Here is an 18,808-nt window from a genome sequence, read left to right as displayed (position 1 = left end):
GATGGTTGCAGATGTATGAATTACTCGATAGAGATAATGTGAATCCTTATAATAGCAGAGATAACGCAAGGTTAGGTGCCCCATTTACAGTTGGACCGATCAGGAAAATCATTGTTATCCAATTATGTCATTTGTATTCAAAAGTAACAATTTTAATTGGCAATCTGAATTTGATGTTTATAATTCATACCTATTAAACCTGAGACTGCATGCACTGTGGTTGTGTTCTCGGAGATGTAATACAATAGGCCTGTGTACTCCACGCCCGGGATTAAAAGTGGATGTGATATTAAGTCACGTGACCTAAAGCTTCAAACCATCGGTTGTTTGAGGAACATTTCCCGCCATAACTCTGATAAAACAACCTCCGTTGTATGCTCGATGGGGATGCTGATAATCGGACTACTCGTTTGTTGAGCAATGTTGAGTAATGTTGAGCTTCCACCTGTGCTGCGCTTATCTGATTAGTTAAAACCAGCTGATGTACACCCCGACCGTTATGAAACACCTGTTGAGTTTAAAGGTAAATTACCGGATGTTTTAGCAGTTGAAATTGCCTCGGTGTTAGCCGTTGAATAACACTGGTCATTGCTATAGAAACGCTATGGTTTTAAGGGTCATTCATAACTGCTTGAGTGCAAATAAGAGTCGGCTTATAATCAATTCAGGGGCCCCGGGTTTGAACCTGTGACCTATTCAACTATTTGACATATCACGTTATGATATCAAATATTCATATTTTACATCATGTCTGGGGACCTCTTCCAAGACGGAATAATACCTGAGAGAATCACATTAACCTTGTGGCCACACGACACATTGATCCACCAGGAGGGGCCTTTGGTCTCCCGGGATGCCCATGACTGTTAATCCGCCCCCAGATCACTGATGACACCGATTTGAGAGAAGATCCCCAACTCTGCTTACTGTTGCAGCAATGTTCTCATTAATATTCCGCGGCCGTCCACTCGCCACGAAAAGCCCATAGTCATTTCGTGGGTGGCACGGAGACGATCCACGCGCCTCCTGCGCAACGCACCGTTCATAATTGCAGTTCACCTTTTTCTTTTCTTTTTTTATACCCACGATCCACCGTCAACACCACCGATTACATTTTCTTACATCAGGTATAGTTCACAGACTTCCATCTGTCTACAACGTGAAGATTACGAGGGAATGGGGGCGTAGTGCGGAGGAGAGAGAGGTCTGGCGTGGCGAGGGTGGCACCCGACACACCGTGCTGCCTCCCGGGGGATGCGGCCACGACTCGGTACAGTAGTTGGGCTTTCATTGGCTTGTGTTCCCAACTCGTGTGACGCTCGATCCTCCTGACCCGGCGACATGCGTGGCGAGGGCGAACTGTGACACAGCGGCTTGCAGATTAAACGCGGAGTAGCCGACGTAACAGCGCACCTTGTCCAGCGGGTAAGTCGATCCGTTTATGTCCCTGTTTTAAGACCAGCTGCTAACCAAACCGGTACTGGGGAATAAGACAGCGTTTAGTGTGTTTGTGTGGGGGGGATGTAGCCAACAGCGTGACACGCCGCAACCATTTGTCTGTCACACGGTCATCTGTTTCTATGTACGATGTTCTCATTCACGCTGATGATGAATGATCACCCGTCCCCCCCGTGCTTAACGTTTTCCCAGTCATTCCCGGGTCGTAACTTTCCACGAGTGATTAAGTTGGTGCGTCGCATCGAATCCACCGGCGAGGGATCCCCGATGAACTACCTCACCACACGGTGTTTCACTATGAACTACCAACTTAATTACAGTGATGTGTCGGACTGAGCCAGTATAAAAACAGCGTATTAGCATGCTCCCCCCTTTTACCACGGTCAGGTAGGCTCATGATTTATTTGGATGTCATTTGTTTGGCAAAGTTGCTGACCAAAGCGGGACATGTCCCCAGTTATGTTTTCTGCGTTGACTCGTTTCCATACAGTGGATCCTCCACGGGATCCCGTTCGTTTAGGAGTGTGTGTTTAAGCTACTGGACGAGACTGGTGGTACATTCATATCAATGTGACCCCACGAATGAACCTGGTTTGTCAGAAAGAGATTTATTGCTTAGGCTGGCTGTTTGTTAAAGCGATGACCAGATGTAGCCGTCCCATAGCACTATCGGCCTACATACTGTAATTTACTATCCAAATTAAAATATATAATCTTAAAACAATATGCCTATGTATTGTTTTGAAAGTATATTGTATTATAAAAGTTACACATTCTCTGGCGGGGGGGGGGGGGAACTTGTGTCCCAACTGTCTCCACGGTTCAAGTGGGGGATTACCAAGCAACATGTGTGGAACAAAGCGCCGAATAGCGCACACACACTTTTAAAAACACTTACGACCATCAACAACCAGGCCGCCATGCCCAAATACCTCATTTCATTGGCCGGCCTGCTCTTTGTTTCCGCCAACATGGTGGACGGTAAAGTGCATAGCAAGTGCACACACATTGAACCTGCTCTCCATCCCACCCATTGTGGTCGGAATGTTTGGTGGCGCGCTCTCCGTCGAAACCCGCGCGCTCCTTTGTTCGGGGCCACAGTCTCTTCCCCCCCTCGATGCCGTGCACGGGGAGGGGTCGGCTGGGGTTATTGACATCTGTGGCTGACGGCTTCCTTCGGGGCACGCCGAGCCGACACGCTGCGATACGCTGAATGGGTATTAGCGGACATTAGGGCAAAGCACTTGGAATTAATGATGTGTTCAGAGTGGTATGCTTTGGGCAGGACGGTCATAGGGCAGCGGTGGAGAACCGGTGACCCGTACGAGGGCCACGTTCTGTCATCGCACATGATGAAAAGCTTACTAGTTGATATTTGGTCGGTTTCATCATTTTCAAAGGGTTAACTTGCTTCTATTTCTGAGTTAATTATTCATCCTTATTTTTTTGTATTCGAAGTTGTAGCCTAGTACAATTCTAATTATTTTTGGCAGTTTGATTCCTAGTTGCCAACATAAATGGTTTTATGATGTTAGGGTTTGTATTACTTGGCTGTTGTCAAACCGTATAAGTTAAAATGCATAATTAATTGAGAGAACCAACATTTCTAAATTATTAATGAATTTAGAGCTCAAGAACACTGCTTAAGTTGACCAATCACAGCTCTTGTCTTGTCTAAATGTTTCGTGCGGTATGATTGGACTGTTCCATCTCTGCCATGGAAGTGCCCGGAAGTTTACTTTGGAAAATGTTGCAACGCCTTGGGAAATCCTTCAGATTGTATCGGCGTTCCCATCCCCGCAAAAACTGGATCCGCCCTAAACTGCCTTATCAAGTGGATGTGTTACCAGGAAACAGAGTTCTGCTCTTTTAAGTCCACGACCCGACCTGTGTTAAAGCCTGGAGCGATCGAGGCCTCAAGGCACCATGGGATAGCGCTGGAAAGGAATGCAGCTTTAAAAGGTCCTTGGAGATCTCTCCTGTGGCCACCTAAGTGTCCCTCATGACCGGTGGAGAATGGTACAGCTCCTTGTCCCCTCCCCAGAGTAAATACTCCCCCCGCCCCCCACCACCAGCACCACCTACACCCCAGCTCCCACTATGTACCCAGGCGGGTGTTAACAGCCTTCCCAAAGCCTGACAAAACATATCATACACACGGAAGAGAGACCAGAACCAGGACCAAGGGGAAACCAGCCTCTACTCTTTCCTTTCCTGTGTTTTCACAGCCCCCCACACACCCGCAAGAGCGGGTTACACTAGGAGGGGGGGGGGGGAATGAAATGATGGCATGAAAGATTTCAATAGCAGCCATGACGGCGTTCCACACGAGGGGTAGGCTTCACCACCACTGCGCTGAAACCTGCTGTTAGTTTGGAAGGACAAAAAACATATATGAACCCCAAAAACAGAAGGAGAGGAGAGTGTCCATCATGAAGCCACTTACGCTTGTGGTCGAGAGAGGGCAGCAGGAAAAGAGCCCACGGCAGGCGAACACAGCGTGTCCCTCTTTCAGCATCGATGACATTTACAATCCCATTAGAGCAGTATCATGACCACCACTGTCTGCCCAACATGGGGGTGTTTGTAACGGACTGAGGTGGCTGGGGGTGGTGTGTGTGTGTGTGTGTGGGGTTTGTGCGTGTGCTGGAGTCTAGCTGTGTAATAAAATATCAATACGCACACGTGATATTCTTAATCCTGTGTGGTTACAACATGGTATCGATTCACCAAGCCACGACAATGTGCTTATTAATGGACGGTTTATGAAGCGGTCCTTGTTATTGTAATCGGGTTCAACCAGAACGCTCGTTGACGCTAAGGGTGTATGATGGCGCTGTAATTCTGTTTTTGGAGTGCAATAGTATAGTGAGAGAGTATTGTGGTTTGATTTGTTGCGTCATGATTAACCTTTTTTGAGAGCTGTCTCAAGTCATCTCATGGCAGTGACGTGCTGATGAGATGCTGCATGGGACTGTTCAGTCATTAAGCAGATGCTTTTATTATCCAGAGACTTGCAGTGAATTCAGATGTCATTGAGGAGGAGGTAGAGGCCGGCGGTCATCTTAGTCAAAGATACAAATCCAGCTGCAGACATTGGGGATGGAACCCAGTACTTTCCAGCTAGCCACGAGACTGCCACCCAGAAGTGTGGCATTTGTTAGTGATGTGATCCCTGGTTATATAGAATAACCATATTCTTACCAAACACAGCCTTATTGGAGGGCTGCCTCGCTGTCCCACCAACCAGACCCTGGTCCAGTGGCACTGATTCCACCCCGCCCCCCCCCCCCCCCCCCCCCCCCCCCCCCCATCGGCAGTAGACACTGTCCGGTGGAGGTTGACGGTGGGCCCCCTGCCCTCCCGGGCTCCTGGGAGAATGATTAACGGGGGCCGAGGTGAGATAAGAGGTGGGTGAGCGACCGAGCACCCGGAACCCGGTGTTTAGAGGGGAAATTCCTCACATTCCTCCAAGCCAGCCATGCCACTATGATCCCCCTCCCCAGCCCTGATGGGCCCGGACCTCAGGGCCCGGAAGGACCCTGGGGGCCGCGCTCCATGGCCTGATAAGCACCTCGCTGGCTGATGGCTTCTGGGAGTGGGTTATGTAATGAGACTTGATTAAAAAAAAGAAAGTGCTACTTAAAAATTTTTTAGGAAAAAGTGAAAACGTCCCAAAATTATGTACCAATTGTACCAAATGATTTATTCAACATTATGATAAATTATTTCTAAAATGTCAGTATTTGGGGGCTGACAACTAATGTTTATTAATTGTGCATTAATGTATTTTATATGTATACTATTTACATATCTTTGTTGTAGATATTAGGAATAGAAACCAACTAACTAAAGAAGATTGGGAACACAGAGGTGATTATTCTGGGCAGATATTTCATTGGGGTCAGTAATCCCTAGTGGATATCCCAGGTTTAGAGGATAACCCCCAACACTGCGTGCCCCCAAAAAAAACCTCCGGACAACGCACGCATGCATGCACGTGCGCACACACACACACACACACACGGTCCTAATCTGTGTGTTGATCTGTCTGGAACCAAGCCACACATTGCATCAACTCTATAAATGTACCTAAGAGACCGCAGGAGAAACTATTCCCATCTTTTCATCATCTTTTCAGAAACATGCTCATTTTACGCTTTGTCAACAGAAAAATTTGTATAATCTCATACTTATTTTTGTATCTTGAAAACAGAATTAAACCCAATAAGTCCTCCTCTGAAATTTTGTGGGCGTAAACATTTCCTGTTTTTTTTCCTCATTTATAAGTCCTCCATGTTAGAGCTTGACAGGCATTTCCATAGCGCTGTTCATTTGAAAACATGTTTGTGTTGTCAATGATGGGGTTTCAAACTTGAATGTCGAAACTGAAGCCATTATAGGCGACCAAAGCACTATGTCATCTACATGTGTAGTAAGTAAAACTGCAACCGTATCATATTTACGATTTCAATGGATTGATCAGTATTTGGTCTTATTAAGTGGTTCCTTGGGCTGCAACTAACTATTTACACTGTCAACTAATGTTTTGATTATTTTAAACTCATTGATACATTGATACATCCGAGAAAATCAACCATCTTCTCAGATTAACTTTGTTTTGCAAAATACACTCTTGGTTAGCATGTATATATTGTAAATATGTATCTTTAAATCAATGTTCTTACAATTAAAACCTTAATTAAGATTATAAATTAACTTCAGCCCTACCTTACATTTGTTTGGTTGGTCAACTGGTTTACAATTCTATGACTGATCTAGTGACCCGCAAAATGCTATCTTGTGACCCCAAAGGGGAACCCAAGCCCCGGGTTGAGAACCACTAATGGGATTATGGGTTTGGGGTCCCCCCCTCCCCATCACCCTCAGGTTATCCTGCAGGGTCATGTGACAGAAGGGGAACAATGCTGGCAGGTGTTGCTTATTACGGGATGTGATGCTTGAGGATTAAGATACAGGAAGTGCGGTGGTCCACTGAGTCTAGAAGACTGTGTACAAAGCCTGCTTATGAGTTCTGTTGTTTTTGTTTTTCCACCACTTCACACAACAGTGTGTGTGTGTGTGTGTGTGTGTGTGTGTGTGTGTGTGTGTGTGTGTGTGTGTGTGTGTGTGTGTGTGTGTGTGTGTGTGTGTGTGTGTGTGTGTGTGTGTGTGTGTGTGTGTGTGTGTGTGTGTGTGTGAAAGCCTTGATGGAGGGAATGGTTGGTGAATGGTTGGACTTTTGTTTCCGTAGCAACTTCTCTCAGACACGTCTACCTCACTATGCTGGGTTGAGAAACAGTTCTATCCCGCTTGCATTCTCTGAGAATCCTAGAGAGGCATTTGATGAATTCTTAACATGTGGACTTTGTTTGGCTTGTACAGTATGCTTCATAGTTCAATAGTTGAATTAGAAATACAAACACAGTGAGCAATCATTCCTATTCAATTGGTGTGTTTCCCCTCTCAATGCCCTTTAAACATACCATTGTTTAAAAGGCTTACCTTACCACACTGCTGCAGATACATTTGAAAACATAGCTTTTGGCTCTGTTAGGGCTTTCGGTCCACACCAAAACTGCATTTACTTCCGCCGAAAAACGTTCATTTTTGAAGGACGCCATCTCAATTGGAAACGTTTCAAAATGCCAGTCTCTCTCGTTGTAGTGTGGCCGATTAAAAACAGAAGAATTTGAAAACACAGGTGTGTGACATAATCTATACATCGGCGACAGGGGCAAGTGTTCTGGGCATGAGAGAAGACACAAGCACCGCTAGTATGGATGCAAAACCTTTATTTAAAAACGTTTCCACATTCAACTAGCGTCATATGTGAACAAAGCCTGAAGCCTAATTACTTCAACAGGGATGCATGGCGCAACACGTTCCCGTTATATCCTCTGACCTCCCACGGGATCATGGGAAACGGCGTGTCATCATCGAGTGACCGCAGGGACACCGCTGGTGCTTATGAGGCTATTGGCACCTTGTCACTCCCTGTTAGGAAGTGCTTTATATGAATGTAATCTCTCTCTCTCCCTCGCTCTCGCGCTCCCTCTCTCTCTCCTTGGCTCTTCATATTGCTCTCGCTCGGGCTTGCTTTCACTGGCTGTTCATCTTGCTCTCTCTATCTCCTTCTCTTTGGCTATTCATCTTGCTCTCTTTCTCTCTCTCTCGCTGTACCTTTTTCATTATCTTTCCTCTATTTTGCACCTTTTCTGTCTCTTTTCTATCCCTTTTCAGTGTCGTTCTCTACTTTTGCTCGTTATTACCCTTTTCTTTCTTGTTACGTTTTTGCTACCTTAACCCTTTTTTGCATTCTATCAATCCTTTGTTCCTTCCTTTTTGATTTTTTTTGCTATGTCAACCTCTCTCTCTCTCTCTCTCTCTCTTCTCTCTCTCTCTCTCTCTCTCTCTCTCTCTCTCTCTCTCTCTCTCTCTCTCTCTGTGTGGTATCTCTGTAGCCTTCTATCAGCCCCAGAAATTAATTTCCAGAGGTGTTGACAATTTATGAAATAAGGCTTCAGCAATAGAAAAAAATCTGATACAGAAAAATGACACAGTGCCATTTTACCTAGCCTGTGTGTATGTGTGCATGCACATATGTGTGTTTATAGTGTGTTCAGATTGTGGGATGTGTGTGGGGGGGGGGGTGTTGTGAGTCAGCCCCGTCGCCATGGAAACGATGGCGTTTACCACCAGCGTGTTGTAAGGACTCTGTGGGCAGAAAGAAAAGATGATACACACACACACACACACACACACACACACACACACACACACACACACACACACACACACACACACACACACACACACACACACTGGGTTCGATCCCCAATTTCTTCAGTCGGATGTACATCTCGACCCAGAACTAAACAGGCAGACCCGGTCTCTCCTTGTAGTTTAGACTGCACAGGCTCCGCTCAAGGAGGGGAGAGGAGAAAAGAGTAGGAAAAGAAGAGAAGCCATAGGAAGGAGAAGAGAGGAGGGAAAGAAGAGGAGCTAAAAGGAGAAGTGGAGGAAAAGAGAGGGGAAGAGGAGAAGAGGGGAGAAGGAGATAAGGGGAGGAGTAGGGGAGAGGGAGTGATAGGAAGAAGGACAGAGGAGGCACAATCGGAAAGAGTAGAGGGGGAGAACCGTGGAGGAAAATAGAAGAGGGGCAGAGAATCGATGAGAAGCGAGGGGGAGGAGGAGAGAGGAGTGTGGTCTGGTGTTTGCTCTGAGGAGCAGTGGATGAGTTGGACGCAGCGGACAGGGAAAACACTGCAGTCGGTTGCAGTAAACTCTGGCTGTCAAACTGTGTAGACGGCGCTGATTTATGCCTCTCTCTTTCTCGCGGTTCTTGCCTCACGTTCTCACCTTTAGCTCCCTCTCTGGCTTTGTCTCTCCCTCGCTCTCTCGCTCCATCTCTCAGTTTATGCCTCACCTTCTCTCCCACTCTCTCCCTCCCCTGTTCTGTGTAGTAAGTGAGTTTCTGCATCTGCTGCCGTTGGAACGGGTCCGTATGCGTCACCGTGTTTTCTGAGCATGGCACGCACTCACATGCACACACGAAACATGCACACATGCATGCTTTCAGACACGCATTTATACACCACCACACACTGCAACACAAAATGCGACACCATGAAATACACAGTAGTGGTTTGGTGGTCCTTGAGCCAAGCTGTCTCCACGGTAACCAATGGAAGCCCTGTCAGTAATAGTTAGGCCGTCTCCAGTCCATCCTTTGCTGAATACTGCTATTAATAGACCCTGCTGATCACCCCTGTTGTCCACGGTCGAGAGACAGTGATTCAATGATGGAGAGAGAGAGAGAGAGAGAGAGAGAGAGAGAGAGAGAGAGAGAGAGAGAGAGAGAGAGAGAGAGAGAGAGAGAGAGAGAGAGAGAGAGAGAGAGAGAGAGAGAGAGAGAGAGAGAGAGAGAGAGAGAGAGGAGAGAGAGAGAGAGAGAGAGAGAGAGAGAGAGAGAGACAAGACTTCTGTCAAACTTGGTGCAGAAACAAACTCCCCCAGGGGGGAGGGGTTTGACATTTAGCTCTCTAACGCTGAGCGGATCAGCCGAGCACCGGCGGCTTTTTTGCTCGCATTCTCCGTGATGATGTCTGTCTGGCTGCCGTCCATCTCCCATGATGCACTTCACCAGAACACACTGACCTGCGCAGCATGACATCAAAACACTCTCTAGATTCTGAGGGATCTAGAGGTGAATCCAGGTTACGGTTGGGATGAAGAGTGGTTACCCCACCTTTTTGGGATTTGTTCAGATTTAGTGGGAGTGGCTTCTAGTGAATTCTAAGAAGGATGTGTTCACTGATGATGTGTTGTTTGCAAACTGATCTACGCTACCACCTCACTACTCTACCACCCCACTCCTCTACCACCTCACTACTCTACCACCTCACTCCTCTACCACCTCTCACTACTCTACCACTCTCTCACTAATCGACCGCCTCTATCGCAGTGTGATAGTGTCTGGGTGTGGGTGCGTGTGTGTGCTTCCATTGCCCGCTCATGAATATTTATATTTCATGTAATTTGTCTGAGTATTTGTGTGTGTATGTCAAATTTCGTGTGTGTGTGTGTGTGTGTGTGTGTGTGTGTGTGTGTGTGTGTGTGTGTGTGTGTGTGTGTGTGTGTGTGTGTGTGTGTGTGTGTGTGTGTGTGTGTGTGTGTGTGTGTGTGTGTGTGTGTGTGTGTGTGGTATTTGGCTGGGAATGAGGCAGCTGTTTACCTGCTCACTAATTGGTTGGTGAGTGATGACACTGGCAAACCAGAGCTCAGTCCTTCACTAATTAAATGTCTATTAGCGAAACACAAACACACCTAGACATGCACGTGCCTTCACACTCCCACACACGCGTACAAACACCTAGACATACACACAGCCCCATGAAAATTACTAGACATGCACGTGTGTACATATTCATACACCTGCGCACACGCACGCACGCACGCACGCACCCACATACAAAAACATACCCAAACACATACAATCCTGTGCCCTCTGAAGTGTAGATTAGGAGTCCCAAGGGGGCGTGGCTAGTGTTAGCAATTAGCGTGCTGAGTGGGTGAGTTGATTGCTTCTTTATTTTCCCCCGTAAGTGTCTGGGAGAGACGGGTGATGGATGCTGTGTCTTTGACAGTAATCCATACTCAAGCTCCTTAATAACACATCACAGTATTGCTAAGCGCCCACACCAGCTAGGATGTTTACACTTTGCAGACTGAAAGATGTAGGTGGTTACTGCCAGATGATCCGTGGATCCCGGCTATCTCGATGCCAACGCCTTCCTAGCTGGAGATTAGCGGGCGTAGTGGAATTACCAAACACTAATATGCTAATGTCACGGCGAAGGCATCAGTCTGAGCCCTGGTAACCAGTCTAAGGGTGGCATTGGGAACAGAATGGGAGACCCACCGATTGAAGGATACTGTATTATTATTTAGATATTAAATGTGTATGTATGCATTTCATGAATGAATTTAATTTGTAATTTAATTACAAATTGTAATTGTGTTTCACGGACCCCCTTGAGAAGGAGATGTCTCATGTCGAGGAGGGTAAAGTGTGAATTGATCTGCTTTTAGATTTGACACTTTATTCTTCCTTCTTGTCCAGAGGTTGTTTACCTTTACACCCACTTACACAATCACCCACACGTATGCAAGCAAACACACTCACACACACATTCTCCTCATAGTTACACTCTGATTTCACTTTGTATGCTGTCATGGCTGTCTCAACACGGGTGTTTCCCTGCTAGCAGGCCTTTAGGCGGGAAACTGTCTGGCCGGAGATAACCTTCTGCGGCCCACGTGGCTCCGTACAGCTCCCCTTCTCAAACTAAATCCATCCCGGCCATGAGGGACCCTCACTTTGAAATGTCAGACCCATCCTGGTCCTGCCCCGATCTCCCTCCAGGTACACCCACCACCACCACCACCTTCACCTTTCCATTAGCCCCCACTCCTCCCAGCTCACACCAGCGCTTTAATCAGGAATGCCCGCTAGAGCCCGAGGGTTAAAGGTCAACTCCATCCCGGCTCCACCGGTACTGACCTTTTGTGTGGGTCAAACACTCGCTCCTCGAGGAGACCTGGTATGTGCGCTCGCTAAACCATGTTCACTGTGTTATTGTGCCATTCAGTGTGATGAAGGCACTGAAGATGGACTCAAACAGCATTCTTGCATCAGTATTATGGCATGTGTCCAAGTCTAACATGGGCCCAGGATGGTGTAGTGGTCAGGGTGTTCAAGGTACTGGGTTTGATCCCCTATGTCTGCAGAGTTATAGGCGTCCTTCAACATGATGCCCCTAACCCCTTCCTACGTGTGTGTGTGTGTGTGTGTGTGTGTGTGTGTGTGTGTGTGTGTGTGTGTGTGTGTGTGTGTGTGTGTGTGTGTGTGTGTGTGTGTGTGTGTGTGTGTGTGTGTGTGTGTGTGTGTGTGTGTGTTGAGCTGCTGGGTGTGAGTCAGCTCTTCAGGTTGTTTTTCCTCCTGTTATCCCCATGATGTCGTAGAGAACAGCAAGGGCAGAGTTTTTCTCTGTGTGTTTTTTATTCCGTTCATTGTTCATTACTCGAGGTGGGAGCAGGAATAGAGGGGCGGAGCTTATCAAACAATACATCCCCACAACCTGCTCACAATAGGCCCCTAGCCCTCTCTCTTTTCTCTCCCTCTTTCACTTCCCTTCTCTCTCTTTCACTGTATCTCTCCCTCTTTATCCCGCTATCTATTTTTTTTTTCTGTCTCTCTCTCTCTATCCCTATCTATCCATAGTCACTCTCTCTCTCTCTCCCTCTCTCCTTCTGTTGCTGTCTCTCCCACCCTCTGCTTCTCTCACTCTATCTCTTTCTCTAAATGTCCCACCCTCTTTTTCTATCTCCGTCTCTCAGGGTTATTCCTAGTGGGAATTCTCTCTCTGCAGATGTTCTGCCATCCTAGATGGGGTTGTGCAGGGCTTGCCCTCTCTCTAGTCAGGAAAACACCATACAATACCCCCCCATCCCTCCCTCCACCCTCCTTCCCGCTCTTCCTGTGATTGTTACCAGACCACAGATCCCATGAGGAGGTGTATTTCAAAATGTGTGAAGTAAAAACTTCCTGAAGTGTGTGTGTGTGTGTGTGTGTGTGTGTGTGTGTGTGTGTGTGTGTGTGTGTGTGTGTGTGTGTGTGTGTGTGTGTGTGTGTGTGTATTCCTGATTGTTTATGTGTGTGTCTTCCTATGCATGTGTCTATTCCTGTATGTTTAAGTGTGTCATTGTGAGTGTGTGTGTGTTTGTCTAATCCCACATTCCTGCGTACGTATGTAGCTGCATCACTGTATGCGTAGCTCTTTATGTGTGCACGGCGACAGGAAGTGCAGAGACAGTGCGGACAGGCTTGTTATTTCCTGGTCATGCAGACTCTTTTGTTGTAACATGGAAGACATGCTTGCTGCGTCTACCTCACACACATTCCTCTGCGTTCGCTTCCTGTCCACCACCGGACGTGAGTGGAGCGCCTGATACCACAGGCCCAGAGAATGGACGGGAGGATTACAATGTGCCACTTCAACAGGAAGGCCTCCCCACGCCAGACCGTGAGCGTGTTTTGGCCGCTCAGCCACTCTGGCTCAAGCCTCTTTCAAGTGTTATCGAAAGCGGAGGATATCCGTAATCACGACGGGCCTGTGACTCAGCGCTACATCTGCCGCTGCTAAGCGAGAGACTGCGGATGAGTCGGTTGCGTTTTGCGTGGACGTTAACGTTTGGTGTCTGTGCGTGGCTCCACCCATGAGTGTGCTGACCATGTGCTCCATGTTCAATTCCCACCCCAAGCCCCTGTTCTGTGTGTCATTCCCTCTCTTCTTTCTCCCACCCTCTTTCCTGTCACTCTTCACTCTCCTGTCTATAAAATAAGCCAGTAGAATGTATCTTTCAGAAATGCGGTTTCTTTGGTGATAATCGTCCATTGAACCTTGGCATCATCAAACCTCTGAACAACAGCCACGCTGGTACCATGCAGGGCGGGTCTTTATCCTAATCCTGTCTGTGCGTTGCACCCGCGACCCTCCCTGTGTGTGTGTCATCTGTCGTGTTGATTTAGTAAAGGGGATTAGGCCTGTTTTGGAGGGTTAGTACACAGTGGGTGTGTGGGTGTGGCCGCCTCTAAACGACTTATGTCTCTACGGAGGACGGAGCTGGAGGTAGTGGACGGAGTCGTCCTCTGCAGGGCGTACTCCTTCAGTGGAGGCTTTGAACCCCTGCATCTTTAATCAGCGACACAGAAACCCTGCGGCGAGCGGCGAGAACACTTTCATGTACGTCCGTGATACTCCCTCAGAATTCATTCATCATTTAGACAAACCGCTCAAGACTAGAAAAACACATCCTCAAGAGCAGAGGGTTGATTTACGATGACCTCACGTTCAGAATAGTGTGGACACAAGGGGGTTTTGGTATTTGGTATGCGAACCTCTGCTCTCCTTGGAGATCGTGTGACTCTGTGGTTGAGTTCCAGGTAACTCATTAAACTTTACCGAAGTGAATTTACTTAACAGCGCATCATGGGTGACAATGGTCACCAGCCACTGGTTGTTCCACACATGTCTAAGCAAGCTCCCGAAACGTAATGGGTTACAATATTCACCTGCCGATGGGGCTGTCGGCCACGCAGGGTGAATAACATGTCTGGCATGAGTGGATCCCATCAGTCTAACCTCCCAATCAGAAGTCTTATGCAGTGGAACGTGGGAATGGGTATCACCAATGTGACTTTGTTTAACTGTTTCTGAACCTGATGTGAGTGTTCTCACCTGTATTTGTAGCTGTCTGGTTATGATCGGCTTTCAGATCCAGCGAGTCAATAGTGAGTGTGAACTGGTTCGACGTTCCCCCCACCATGTGACAACACGCAGGTGGGAAAACACTGCCTGACAGCGCCCGAGGAAGTCACCGTGGCGACTGCTGTGTCATGCTCTCGTTCGGCGATGTCCACAGGGCTGTTTGTCTCAATTGAACGGTTCTGGCGACATGTCACATTCTACCTGCTCCCCGGAGAGATAAACAACCTTCCCCTCCATCTGTGTTGGGAGGGAGCCGTAGCGGAGCCGTAGCGGAGCCGTCTCATTGGCTCAGAGCGGATCCGGGGACACCTGGGTAGAGCTATCGCACTCGGTTTCTCACTGGGTAGAGCTATCGCACTCGGTGTGTTTTGGTAAAAGTGACATCAACTCACTCTGGCAGTATGTGTCATCATGGGAATAGGTACTTTGTGTGTGAGCGGGGGGGGGGGGGGTTGCAAGATAGTGTCTGAACATAGGTCTTTGGTGCCCTCGTATCCTGGTTTGTCAACGACAATTCTTCCTACTTTTAAATTCATGAGACGTTTAGCTTGAAGCCCTGAGCTGGCCTTCCCTGGTGAGCAGGAAGTAAATATGAGAGAAGAGGATGAGGACGGCAAATCAGCCAATCGAATGAAAGGCCGGTGTGGCTTCAAAAACGGAGAGCAAAAGAGTGGAGATAGGGCAGATGAATGAGGGGCTAACCATCAAACCCCTCTGATAAGAGCCCCGTGTCACCAACGTCATTCCCTGTCCAGATACACGTAGCCAGGGATCACATTTGCATATAAGAAGAAGTACTCTTTTCTGTTTTTAAAGTCAAAGTAAAAATTCAGGTCTTTTATTCAGGTCTATTATTCGGGTCAGCAACCTCCGTTAAAAAAAAAATCCACTCAAGTTTAAGTATTTGCACTAGTCATTTAAGTATTAAGTATTCCTCTTTGAGTGTAAAAATCCTTTCAGTAAAACTAATTTTCAGAACTAAAAAAAAGCTTAGTACTCAAGTATTGCATATCCTTTGAACACTTTCCCCTTGTTGGTTTCCAACTGTTGTTATTATTGAAAGGCCTTCTTCAGAATTCAGATTTCAGTCTTCATTCTTGGAAGGCCCCAGAGTCACTGAACCTTAGACAACAGATCAAGCTGCCAGCCTCTGTCTCCTCCTCGTCACCATGACAACCAGCACATTCTGCAGATGAAAACTGAAGCCTGCAACACGGCATGATTGATGAGGTCAGATAGCACTGTTCTTCCTCAGCGGTGGTCCTCCCATGAGGACTCAGATTATGGGATGTCATTAGTGCCCGGGTAGTGTGTCAGAGGCTACCTGCTAATGACAAAGCTAGCTCGTTATCAGCAGCGTAAGTCATATTGAGCGAATATGCTAGTGGATGGGTCCTCTAGCAGAGGCTGGCCTGAAGGCGCTGTCCTGTCCCTGGGACTGGGTCTGGCCCGGGCTGGTAGGGGCTGGACTCTGAGGTTCCCACCTGGCAGTGGGGTCCTGTCAGATGAGGCTCAAGGTGAAAGTCTGCTTGGCTTATGGTCTGATGGTTTGAGATGTAAAAGCGAAAGGAATGGAGAGTTTTCTTTATTGGCGTCTGAACTTTAACCCTGAGAATATTATATTAACAAATCTATAGTCAACATGATGATGAATTATTCATGTTGGTTTTTATACTGCCAACGGCATATTTTGAAAGGGAAATAAAGGGTTTAAAGGACTTTTATTTTGTAACCGGGTCGGTGTTTGTTGAACTAAAGACTGCCGGGCTGCAGCCTCACCCACAGCGTTATGGGGCCTGGCTCTGTGGGGTGATCCCAAAGACCCTGCTCCCCAGGGTACTGAGGTGCAGAGTCCTGAGCCTCCTGCCTCGGCCTGAGGGGCTTCAATACGTTGAGGGGGGGGGTCACGTCAGGACAACCCATTACGGAGAGAGTAGTGAGGAGGAGGAGGAGGAGTGGTGGGGGGGGGCATTTACGACTGTGACCGTGGTGGCTCTGGAGACGAGCGGCGTGTCGATGCTCTGTCTCTGTACTCGGTTTCCCCCAGGGAGGAGGCGGTCTCCAACCCCCCCCCCCCTTACCGCCAGACCGAAAAAGGCACGACTCTGTGTTGATGAGGTCGTATCTCCGCTGGATGGCTGCGCAGTCGACGTGTCTGACGTCTTAAATCAGTTGAAAGTTAGTGCACAATGTGACTGCATTCAGTGTGTGTGTGTGTGTGTGTGTGTGTGTGTGTGTGTCCATGTTTGTTTGTGCATTCCTGTGTGTGTGTGTGTGTGTGTGCGTGTGCGCAGAATATCCCCATCAATACACTCATCCACTTTATCCTAGCATTAGACCTATGAGTACCTAAATAATATAATAATATAATCATACACAAGTCTATACAAAGCAATTGGCTTGTTTTATATACTGAAGAAGATGACCGTTGAAAATGTTTATGAGACCTAGCGATCAGGCTAGTGATACATAACTAGCATGGAGATTGACAGGTACGCTGTGACTGTCTACGCAGCTAGCATCATGGCTAACAAGGTGATTGACAGATACACTCGGACTACCCATCTAGCATCATGGCTAACAAGATGATTGACAGATACAATGGGACTGGATGACCTATCGCCAGTCCTCACCTCAGTAGGAGGTGAACGGCATTGTGGGGCTACAGCGCCCTTTGTTAATGGCCTTTTAATGTGTTGCAGTGCGACAGGCAGGAGCCCCGAGCGGCGTGCTGTCACTGATTGATGACCCAAGACAGTCCAGTGGCTGCCTTAGCAACTGGTTCTGCTCGAGCAGCCATTTTGTTTCTGACAGCGCTAACTCACGCGGTGCAGTACAGTGACTCAGCATTGCGTCTCAGAGTTCAGCCCAAATGTTTGGTTTGGAGCAGTCGGGGAGCTTTGGAAGGATACTTGGAAAGCTGCTCCGCCTTACTATAAATAGTGCACAGCAGCTCAAGCTGCCTCCGCTTGATTTAAGCTTGTTGTTGTGTCAAATCGATAGTCGCGACCATTCAGCCGGGTTTGTTTGGGCCAATTAGGTGGGGACCTGGCCGGGTCCGCTGACTCACTGGGTCCAGGCAGATTAGTCGCAGGGATACGGAGGACATGATTATCACAGTTTCATAACAGGAACGCTGGCCATAATCAGCCTGTTGCTGCGTAAACCACGGTCTCATGTGATCCAGCTGATCTCTGTTCTTTGTCAGGGCATGGAACATGTTAATGGGCCCCGTGGGTCAGGGCCCATCGACACATCGGGGGGGGGGGCTGTTGACTCATCATGCCAGCCCTTGTTACCGACAGAACCGGAAGTGATCGGACGCTAGCGGACCTGGGAGGTGAGGGGCGGGGTTAGGGGGCGTTACCCTCTGGCTGCTATCACACCCCACGCTAGCTGGTTCTCATCAAAAGGGAGGATCCAGGAGCATCAAAATACAGAAGAGACCCCCTGCTGTGACTGTTCTCCAGAGGTCAGGCTTGAAGAGCGGGGATTAAAGGAGACAGGCTTAACAGAACTTCAAATGGAGCCCAAGATTAGACTCTTGTTCGCTGGTGTACTGGGAAAGAACCCGCTGATGTAACAGGCTTTGCACACACAAAGCTTTCCTCACATCGAGGCGAGGGAGAAGGAAAAATGGTGAATTAGTGTTTAAATCTCTGCCGCCTGCCCAGACACCATTTTGCAAACTTTAATTGACGAAAAAATACTTTTTGGGATGTTGAATTATGAATGAGAAAGCTTGAGGCTCAAACGTTCAAATCACCACTGAAACACTGAGGCGCTTTTGACAACTGGGAACATCTCTTCTCCCCTTGCCGGAGAGGCCTGATTACCTCTCAAATGTGTGGAAGAACAGCGAGCGGACCGCTATTGTTAGGGGAAAAGAAACAGCCGTATCAGAGAGAGAGAGGTACAGGACTATCAGCCGGTCACAGAGACGGGCTGAGTGAGAGGCTGGTTATCAGCTGGCGATGAGAACAGAGCACTGTGGTCCCGACCGTTCTCCCACATCTCCACCCCCCCTCCTCTCTGGCTTTCTGTAGTGTATCCGGGCAGGAGGCCAGGCTGCAACCCCCCCCATTACAGGACCAGAGAATACAGGGAAGTCCAAAATTAACAGCATTGTTGTCGAGTGAGGAGAAACGCAGGGGGTGATGGATTTATTTCAAGGTGCCAAGGGTTGCGGGTGACCTTGGCTCTGGACTATAGTACAGCCCCGCCAACACACCCCCCCCCCCAGTACCCCCACCACCACTATCACTCATTCACCTCCATCAACCACATTCACCACCATCACCATCACCACATTCACCACCATCACCACCAGCACCACCACATTCACCACCATCACCACATTCACCACCTTCACCACATTCACCACCACCACCATCACCACATTCACCACCATCACCACATTCACCACCACCACCATCACCATCACCACATTCACCACCACCACCATCACCACATTCATCACCACCACCATCACCACATTCACCACCACATTCACCACC

General features: G+C 48.0%; 1 protein-coding gene across 2 annotated transcripts in view; it reads left to right on the top strand.

Moving 5' to 3' along the window:
• The first annotated feature begins 1,214 nt into the window (after positions 1-1,214).
• Positions 1,215-18,808, top strand: part of tmem108 (transmembrane protein 108) — a 35,496-nt gene continuing 17,902 nt past the window's right edge. Inside the window, exon 1 of one of the 2 annotated variants that reach the window (XM_084474941.1) lies at positions 1,215-1,425. The gene's annotated coding sequence lies outside the window, so the exon portion shown is untranslated. Of the gene's footprint in view, positions 1,426-16,439; positions 16,470-18,808 lie in introns of those variants that run through there. The other variant, XM_084474942.1, reaches the window with a different exon arrangement.

Source organism: Micromesistius poutassou (genome assembly GCF_964030765.1).
Source record: "Micromesistius poutassou genome assembly, chromosome: 11".
In the NCBI taxonomy this organism is placed as follows: Eukaryota; Metazoa; Chordata; class Actinopteri; order Gadiformes; family Gadidae; genus Micromesistius; species Micromesistius poutassou.
The sequence above is the reverse complement of the archived record's forward strand: the minus strand, read 5'-3'. Positions and strand labels throughout refer to the sequence as shown.